Source organism: Pinus tabuliformis, chromosome 8 (genome assembly GCF_031772625.1).
Source record: "Pinus tabuliformis cultivar Carrire ecotype Pingquan chromosome 8, CPIR1, whole genome shotgun sequence".
In the NCBI taxonomy this organism is placed as follows: Eukaryota; Viridiplantae; Streptophyta; class Pinopsida; order Pinales; family Pinaceae; genus Pinus; species Pinus tabuliformis.
This window is the reverse complement of record NC_142294.1, coordinates 1,842,666,938-1,842,677,609: the sequence shown is the minus strand read 5'-3', so window position 1 is coordinate 1,842,677,609 and position 10,672 is coordinate 1,842,666,938.

Here is a 10,672-nt window from a genome sequence, read left to right as displayed (position 1 = left end):
ACTATGATATTGGTGCAATTCTTACCCGACAGGGGCACTTGGTGGCATATCACAGTGAGACACTTTCAAATACAATCTGAAAGTACCCCACCTATGACAAAGAGATGTATTCCATTGTGTAGGAATGCCGACAATGGAAGAATTACATTATGGGGAAGGAAATGGTCATTCACACAAACCACTGACTCCTGCAGTTCATACAAACACAAGGAAAGTTGTAGAACAATCACCATCAGAAACAGTCCACATATATGCAACAGTTCCATTTGAACATTTAGTACAAGAATGAAAGCACCAATAATGTTGCAGACTGCCTCAGTTGGCTACTGGTTATGGTGTTGACCACTCTGCTCGACTCTTGTGGACACAAGACTTCGGGATGGACGCATCTTTACAAGAGTGATCCAGAATTCAGCCCCATAAACTAGATACTCCTGGAAGGCAAGAAAGTCCTAGACTTTTACCTCCAGGATGCACTGTTATGCCACCTAGGACACCTTTGTGTTCCTTCAAGAGAGCATGCCAAGATGATTTGGGAGGCGCATTACAGCCAGTTCAGTGGACATTTTGGGATAGAAAAAATTATGGCAGTGTTGCAGAAGTATTTTTACTGGCCAAACCTTCGACGGGATGTTGGGAAGTACATCAAATCTTGCACTGCCCGCGCCATTACCAAACCTAAAATAAAGAAGCAAGACATATATACTCCTCTGCCTACTCTTAGTCGACCCCGGGAATCCATATCCATGGATTACATGTCGGGCCTTCCTTCTACCAAGCATGACAACGAGTGTGTTTTTGTGCTCATCGATAGATTCTCTAAGATGACCATTCTGGTGGCCTCCAAGAAGAGTATTACAACAAAATCCACTGTGAAACACTTCTTTGAATGAGTATGGGTACACTTTGGGATCCCACAGTCCATTATCTCATATTAGGACAATAGGTTCCTAAGTACATTATGGTCAAGCCTCTCGTCATTTTTTCATACCAACCTCACTAAGTCCACGATCTTCCTCCCCAAAACTGATGGCCAAATAGAGGTCGTCAATAGGATGATTGTGCACATCCTACACATTTACAACTCGAAGAATCCACACACATGGGATGAAAGCCTCCACTATGTCCAACGCAGCTACAATAGAGCTCTCCACAGCTCAACTGGCCACAACCCCTTTCAGGTGGGGTTGGGATTCCAATCACTTACCCCATTGATGTTTCCATACCACTTGTAGCTACTCAGGAAGATTCGACTCGTGTCCAGTCCGAAGCTGACAAAGCTACCAACTTCATTGAAAGAATTCAGTACATCCACCAATAGATATATGAAATATTGGATAGAGCAAATGCTAGGTACAAACAACGTCATGATCATCATTGGTTGCCACACAAGTTCCAAGTGGGTGAAAAAGTTTTGTTACATTTGCAGATGGAGTACCTTGCCAGGGCCCACCATAAGCTTCACCCACTTTGATATGGGCCTTACACCATCATTAAGGTTGTAGGATACAATGATTTTGAGCTTAGCATTCCACTGTTCATTGGCCTGCACCCAATATTCAATGTGGATTGGCTGTGTCCATACTTTCCCCAGTTGTTGGACACATCAGACATTGTTGAGTAGTTGACACCAACAGAGCTCAAACCCAGTTGTATCGAATAGAACACGATTGATAGGATCATGGTCACACATATCAAGAACACTTTCCAACAAAGGATCCAACTATATCGAGTTGTCAAAGCAGACCAACTCCTTCACTAGGGCAAGTGGCTCACCAGGGCCCAGGTTCAACAGAAATTTCCTCACCTCGTGGAGGCTCTGCACTCAATTGGGGCTATTTCTTCCTAAGGGGGGGGATTTATCCAAGTGGATATCAGTGGCCACCTTCCTATTTCACCTAGACTCCAATGGGTTTCATCATTTTCCTTGATTATAGCACAATTTACTATTTTTAGCAGTTTTTCAGGTCCTCAACTTCAAGAGTTTTTTTGACCCGTAAACGATGTTTTTTTTAGTTCCACAGCAAGGCCATGGTATTTTTTGGCATGAGCTACCACAGACCTACCACACATATTGTAGCACATGGATAGACCTTTATAACAAGCTATCATACGAGCCAAACGAAGAACATATGGCCAAGTTACGACCCTGGAAAGTTGGTTGTCAAACTAACCCTAACAAGGCCCACAAACTCATAGGGTTCCATCTCCTAGGGTTAGGGTTTTGGTTGTTTAGGGTTTCCCTTTGTTGTTTAATTATAACAAGGCCCTTGAGCCTCATTGTAACACAGTTCAGAGGCATGTAATAGACACATCTCTTCTTAGTGATAAGCTACCACCACCTGAGCTAGTTTATTTCCTTTTTATATGTAAGAATCTTTCAGTTCTTAGATATTAATGAAATGAATATTTATTTTTGTTGCATATATGTGTTTATGTTTATATCTATATTCTGTTTCATTCCTGCATAAGTATGGATTATCCCAAATTGGATAACCCTTGAAGGTCCTGCATAAGTGACCCAAGGTCGAATATCCATGAATCAAAATCATTTGTATCATGTTAAAATGAGGGCACACCATATTTTCATAGGAACTAGATACAAAGAAATTTGAGAATTAACATGCAAAGGTTGGACCCTATGGGGCCCGCAAGTTAGTCTACATGGCAAGGTCGTTGATGCAGCATGTTGTTGATGTGACACATGGCAGGTGGAAGTGGTCATTTCAAATGTCCAAGGGGGGCATTTTTAAATGACACATCACACCTTCAAAGGGTGGCACATGTAAGAGTGATGTCAAAAGGGTGTCAATATGATGTCAGCAACAAAAGGTCGGAAGAGTGATGTGGAGGCTTAGTGGTGAGGATGTCACATGGATGCCAAGGGGACACTATGTATGTTTTTCATGTGAACGTGTTGGGGGCCACTATCATATAAACGACAAATAGTGTACCCCTCCTTGCTATTTGTTGGAAGGTAGGGGCCCCCGCAATTTACAAGGGTCGTCGATGCAGAGCGGTGGCCACATGGAGAAGGATTAGGTAGGGGAAGTCGCATGATGTTTAGTCACATAAGTTACAAAGTGTGGACCCCCCCTGCACCCCCCGTTGAATACTGAAAGGATTGGGGGGGGGCTTGCAATTGATGTGGGTCATCGATGAACTCCACCTACGTCACATGGGTGGGTAAATGTGGGTAAATAATAAAGACGTTTAACCTTAGTTATGGGTATTGGTTGAGTGTTTCCATGTGGCATAACTCTTGATCCATAATTTAGATCAAGATAAAAAATGATATCGTTGAAAATCCCTCAATGAGCCCTACCCAACGATGGTATTAGAAATTAAGTGATTGAGAACTTTTTTTAGTGACCCCATTTCTATAATAGACTTTGGAGGTTGGGTTAAAACTAAAGTAACGCCTTTCGTGACTCTAAATAGTGAAGAGAGGGTGGGAGGGAGCGTTACAATGTGGTATTAGAGCACCCATGTTCAACACTTGGATTGAATGGGCCTTGGACAAAAAACAAGTAACAAAATACACACACACATATATAACAATAATTGGTTTTTGTGTGCAATGTGTGTTGTTTGTAGTATTTTATTTACTGCATATTGTATACAAGTATTGATATCATAATTACGAAATGATTGGAATAACAAATTCTTATATGTTAGTTGTTTTCTAACTGGCATACTAACTTGAAATTGGTGTTTCAGATAACCTCACATCCATATACTTATTGCATATTTTCTAATGCAATGGGAAAATATATCTATATATATATATATATTAGGCTCACAATTATGTGTGTGTGACAACACATAAGAAGGAATGAACAACGAAATGAAACAATACAACAGAGATAGATCCCATCATGGCCATGAGGAAGAATCAATAGGAAAGAGGAGAGAGGAAGACTCCCTTGACTGGATGGACACTCTTGGAAGTCTAAGAGATGAGCTAAGAAGTTGCAAGGAGACAATGAAAAGATTTTTACAGTTCAAGAAAAATATGCAGAAGCAAATGCAGTCATACTGCAAAGCCTATCATGCAGTAAATGCATTCATCCGTGTCAATTTTTCACAATTAATACACTAAGTTCACCCCATACCATCATTACATTATTCAGATCTACATCATTATCCATCAGCATATGCAATTATATAGAAAGAACAACATCATCACCGTCAATGCAATAGAACATAAAGCAACAATAGAAGAAAAGCATGCACACACATAGAGACACCAGGATTGATCCGAGACCAAGGCAAAACCCACTATGGGGAAAACCCTTGCAAATCTTCTTCTTCTTAGATCATCATCAAATGATTCAGCGAAAGAGAGTATAATGATCCATAATTTTATCTAAGCAAGAAAACAATTATGATATCCATGAAACATATCTAATCATGCTTGAAAACAAAACCCTGAATCTGAGGACTGTAAGGTGCTGTCACTGACTGTAGACAACTGTTGGATATTGTTGTTACTATGTCAAACACTGTTGAACACAGTTGTCACTGAGCAGAAACTTCAGAATGCAAAAATCTCATCCATGATTCCCCGACGTAGGGAGGAGGAGTTGTGCGAGCATCTATAACAGATCTGGACGCTCTCTTCTTAATGGGATGACAGCGTCCGAAACAGATTTGGACGCTCCCAGGTGAACTGGATGAGGGCTTCCAAGGTCAAACATACCCAAACCTGCTTGAAGTCCTTGACGCTCTCATAAGACTGTTGTGTGAGTGTCTATGGCATCCCAGACGCTCTCAGGACCACTTTGTGCGAGTTTCTTGGGACTAATACAACCCAATCAGACCTTCAAGCCCTCGACACTCCCATAACTCACTGTGCCAGCGTCGAAGGCTCCCTTAACGCTCCCATAAGCTCCCTAAACACTCATCATTAATACATTAAGTTCACCCCATATCGGCATTGCATTATTCATCAATGTATGCAATTATATAGAAGGAAAAACATCACCATCATCATCAATGTAGCAGAACATAAATGAACAATAGAAGAAAAGAATGAACACACATAGAGACAACAGGATTGGTCTGAGACCAAGGAAAAACCCACTATGGGGAAAACCCTTGTGAATATTCTTCTTCTTAGAACGTCATCAAATGATTCAACAAAAGAGAGTACAATGACCCATAACTTTATCTATGCAACAAAACAACTATGATATCCATGAAACAGATATAATCATGCTTATAATCAAAACCCTTATTCTAATGGTTTTAATGTGTTGTCACTTATTGTAGTCAGCTGTTGGATATTGCTGAACACTGTTTTCACTGAGAAAAATCTTTAGAATACAGAAATCTCATCCATGAGTCTCAAACGTAGGTAGGAGGAGTTGTGTGAGTGTCTATAGTAGATTTGGGCGCTCTCTACATAACTAGATGACAGCTTCTGAAACAAATATGGATGCTCCCAGGTGAACTGGCTGAAGGCGTTCGGGGCCAAACATACCCTAACCTACTTCAAGCCCTGGACGCTCTCATAAGGTTACTTTACGAGCGTCTATGGCAGCCCACACAATCTCAGGACCACTCTATGTGAGCGTACGGGGACTAATAGAGCCTGATCTAACCCTCAAGCATTGGAAGCTCCCATAACTCATTGTGTCAGCGTCCAAGGCTCCCTGAACACTGCCAGGACCACTATGTGCCACCGTCTAGGGACTAAAATTACTAGTTTTGTGCCAACGTCCGAGATCCAGAAAACCTTAAATCGGTGTGAGCTTCGACCTTGAGATTTTGGACCCTTGTGCCAAATTTCCTTCAACAGACCCATGCGAACCAAGATAATAAAAGAAGAGAAGATAGATTGATCAATGTGTCCAAATGAGCTTCAGGTCTCTTCTATTTATAGGCTTTCATGAGGGTCCACTTGGGGTTGAGGCCGACCTAACCCAATATACATGAGTGAATAAATAAATTCAAAAACCAACTTTCGCTTTTCCAAATAAGGTGATATTTAGGTCGATTTTGGTCCTCTCGAAAATAGGAATCTAATGCAATCACCATCTCGATCATTTGAGATGTCCAAGGTGGAATTTGATCGCAGTTGCAAAAATTAACACTCCCTCTCAACTATGGAGAATTCCACCTGCCAATATTTTTCTATTGATCAATATGCCATTCTAGAATATTCAAGTGTCATCACATATCATCATTGATCATCTCTATCATGTAGTCATCATACAATGACCACCTCAAGTATCTCATCATCACGAATCATCAATGTACATCTCGATCTATCCCTTGCTTATTCTTGCTTATCTCTTGATTGTTCCTGCTCGTATGTTGAACATTCTTGAATCTAGAAGAAGAAGAATTTGTTACCAGAGGGGAGCTTAAGATACCACCATATATCCATCAGGATGCTACCTGGAATCTCTGCCATAGGGCTACTACCCAGAATATCATCATCAATCATCATCAGAGAGCATATAATCAAGGAGCATAACTCAACCTGGAACCACATTAAGGAGCACATCTCGACACAGAATCTCATGGGGTAGCTATACATATCCAACCCTATATTGAGCAATAGGATATCCAAACAGAGAGGGGAGCACCTCTTGACCTTGGGATCTCATCAGGGAGCTCAATCTCAACCTGGAATCACATAGGGTTATCTCAACTCATCCTATTGCCTACTGATATTCCCATCGATGACCCTAAATAGTCATGTGGTAGAACACTTGAATCATAATCAACTTGGGTTGTACACCCCAAGTACACTCTCAATTTGTTGGATAAACGAGGAGTGGTATTCCCGAAAATTCTTGCTTGTGGGTATGACACCAATCGGGGCATACTCTACAAATACCAAACAAGGGAGCAACATTCTCCGACCTTATGTAGATAGGGGAGCAACATCTTCAACCCTATGGGTAACAGATAGGGGTCATACCCTATTTTCCAGAGTTCCATCAACCCCAGGAGCCCTCCATCTCAATTCCTCACCCTAGGAGCTTAGACAGGGAGGAAGAGTTGGCTCAGTGTCCTCGATCAACGTTGCTCTCATCATACTCAAATCTAGTATCATCTTGTCTCAATAATAGTTGTTTCCTATTCATACAAGACATCAAATCAAACATCATGTCAAAACATAAATAATAATATAAAACACAAAAGGATACCATAATCATCCTCCCTCTCAAGGAGGTACCAACCACAAGCCTAAGCTTATTTCGAACAACTGCATTGTCTCAATGTATGAGAGTATCTCGGCCCCAATTATAAATATGGGACTTTCTTCTAATTGGGTCACAATGTATCCATGTCATATCCAGATCATGCTCAGACATCTCTCTAAGGAGCTTCTTCATCCTGCCTCACAGCTAACCATGCTAGCAACATCGTACTCATCCTCAATCGTACTATGGACCTCTCATCCAAGATATCATGGCAGATATCATACTAAAGCAGCATCTAACTGTGCTTAACAATAATCTCTATCAACAACAATACATCCATGCCATCACATATCATAGGATAATTATCTCAGTCTAAAAAATAGAATATCTCATGCAAATATTTCAAAGGATGCTTGGTGGCAACTCTATGTGAATGAAGTGGCTCACTCATGTTCTATGCACATCATATATATATATATGAATGTTCAAAATGGAACATCAATGCTTCAATCAACAGTCGAATGCCATGTAAAGTTTCAACAACATCTTTGAACTTCAAATCGGAGTATCCAAGGATTTGCATTTTCATTATTCAAAAACATTTTCCAATAGCTTTGCAATATGGAATTTCTTTCCCAAATTCCAGAAATCGATTCATCATGACATGAAACATCATTTCTGGCTTCATAAGCCATCTCCCTCTGTTTTAGATCATCAGAGTCTTAGACCTGTCAAAAGTAGATCATCAGGATATAAAACCAAAACTATAATCAAAATCAAAGCCATAACTTGGAACTCATCATCCTCACTTCATCAGATAACTATCAAATATAGACATATCTAGATCGGGGAGCTTACTTCATGCAATTATCTCAAGCATAATGCCTTACTAAGCCATTATAATCTGCCTTACATAAATCAATGATGTATCATCGCATAAACAAAGTCAACTCATCAAAGTTTAGAAGCTAGAGCACAACCACTATCAAAGTCATTATTATCATAGTATCAATAGTTTCAACCAGGAGACAAGGAGAGCTCATATCAAGTCGTGACTTCATCGTGCCAACAAGTTGTAATCAATTATGCAATATCAATCCGAACTTTATCGGGTCATAATCATAACATAAGTCATTTTTGTTACTAGGTGAACATGCATACATGAAGTATGAGTCATGCAGGTTTCACTTCCATGTTGAATCACAACTGTCAATACCTCAACCATTATGATAGGAACGAGGAGGCCAATACAAAATCATTTTTCTGAATACCCACATAAGTCACTATGCCCACATATCATAGATATTAGGTCAAATCAACAATCATCAAATTAGATCATTAGGCATCAGGTCAAGTCCAAATCTGTTATCGTAGAGAGATCTATAGTCAAATCTTGTCTCAATCATCAATTCAAAGTTATTGTCAAGCATCATGACAACACATTGTTCATCTATATCAATCAACCAAATCATGCCAACCTCTTGTAGCACAAACATAATGACATATCTATATGTATGTCTCGATCACATGCAAACACAAGTTTAGTATGCATGTTCATGATATGGAAAACATTCAAGCTTTTCTTGCTTGTAGATCTTTTTATCTGCAACATATCTATGGAATTGATATCTTCAAGGCAACCATCTGATTTCATGCAAGATACTTCATTCTTATGTGATCATCAATTTAGCCCATCAACTTTCATAAATTAGATTACAGTGGCAGAATATGTCAAAGACATCTTGATTTAGAGTTCATAAAGCTTCATAAAGCTTCAGAAGATGATCATCTGTAGTCAAACTCTTGGGTGCTCCCTTCAAGTTAGCATGGGAGCGTCTTTAGTTTCCTAGACACTCTCTGGGCCTTAGCATGTGTGCATCCAGGGATGAGATCTCCCAGTTCTATGACTGCATATGGAGCATAGACCCTAATTTATGTACAAGCTTCAGATATAAGATTTTGGTGCACATCAATAATGTCAGATGCACATAAATCATATTTCAACAGTACATAATGCAAATAGTAGTTTGAGAAGAGATTCTCCCTCTTATTGGGGATCTACTTCATTCATGTCATCAGCCTGTCTCTACTGGATTCAAGCAACAACAAATCTGTTAGATCATAAACATATATCTATCATGGCTATCAACATCATGACATCAATATTTCATCAAAGGTTAGACTCAAAGTAGAAAATAGATGCAACATCATATCTCAAAGATTATGAACACAATAGCACTTTCTATCAAGTCACTTCATCAAGTTAGGGCATCAAGTTTTACCATATGCCATTAATACATGACCACATGTAGTAAGAGATCTAGAATATCAATCTCATAGTTATACCTCTAACATCAAGGTTACCATGCTTATCATGATCAATGAAATCAAGTTAGGTCATTAGATAAAACTTTACCAAAACAACAAGAGTGTCAATCTCTCTTTCCATATGCTTTCATCATGTTGATCACAAACATTATCAGTAGACTCTTGTATAAGAAGCAATGAGCATATGAAATCCATTATGACAAGAATCAAGAGTATCATTTACTAGAGTCAAGGTGCTCACCTTCTTTATAGGATCAGGATGTCCAACAGATGGATGTTAGCCAATCATCAAGTGTATCAATGTATCAATATTAGATAGCCTCATAGAATTCAATAAGATCAAAATGTTCAACGCCAAGTGCATCATTTCATCATAAGAAACATAGATCCAATTCGCTTTCATATGCATGTATGAGCCATCAAATAAAGAGACATTCCCATCATACCTTAAGTCTTACCTAGCCATCAATGCCACACATCATGCATACCTTATGGTAATCGAATACCTGTGCACCTTCTCTTATGCACCTTGTAGTGCTTGTCACCTTTTCATTAAGTATCCCTTTAGCTCTTTCCGTATCTAGCTTTTCTTTCTTGCATCTCAAATGATCCTAAAGAAGGATCTACTCATCACATCTCATCAAGGAGGTTAGAAACATCCATACTCAAATACATATGCAGGAATTATAAGCAATAAACCTAATCATCAGATCCATAGGACTAAACAAAAGTAAGATGCATCATAATTCAAGAAATACTTATCTTCAATGAGAGGTGATCCTCTCCCTCTTGAACCAATCTTCAAGAGCCATCAATGTACATGGTCCATATACCAATGTTGCCTTCAATTATCCAACCAGGTTTGTTGGGGATTACCTCATCTAAGGCTTCATCAAAACTTTGTCGAGTGCTTGAGCATCTTCACATTGACTAGTTAGGTTCCATATCTCATATTGTTTCCATAAACCAAGGTTTTTTATTCAACCCTAACCTCATATAATCTATCAAACCCTAATAATCAAATTTCCTAGGGTTTTCTTCAAACGCTAGAATTATTTTAGGTCTCCACCATCCTCTTCTTGCTTCCATCAAAGGTGTCATCGTTGAGGTGATCTCCATGACTTTCCTTTAGCCCAACCCTAATACCATGTTAAATTTTCATAGGGCTACATTGTTCTTCGCTT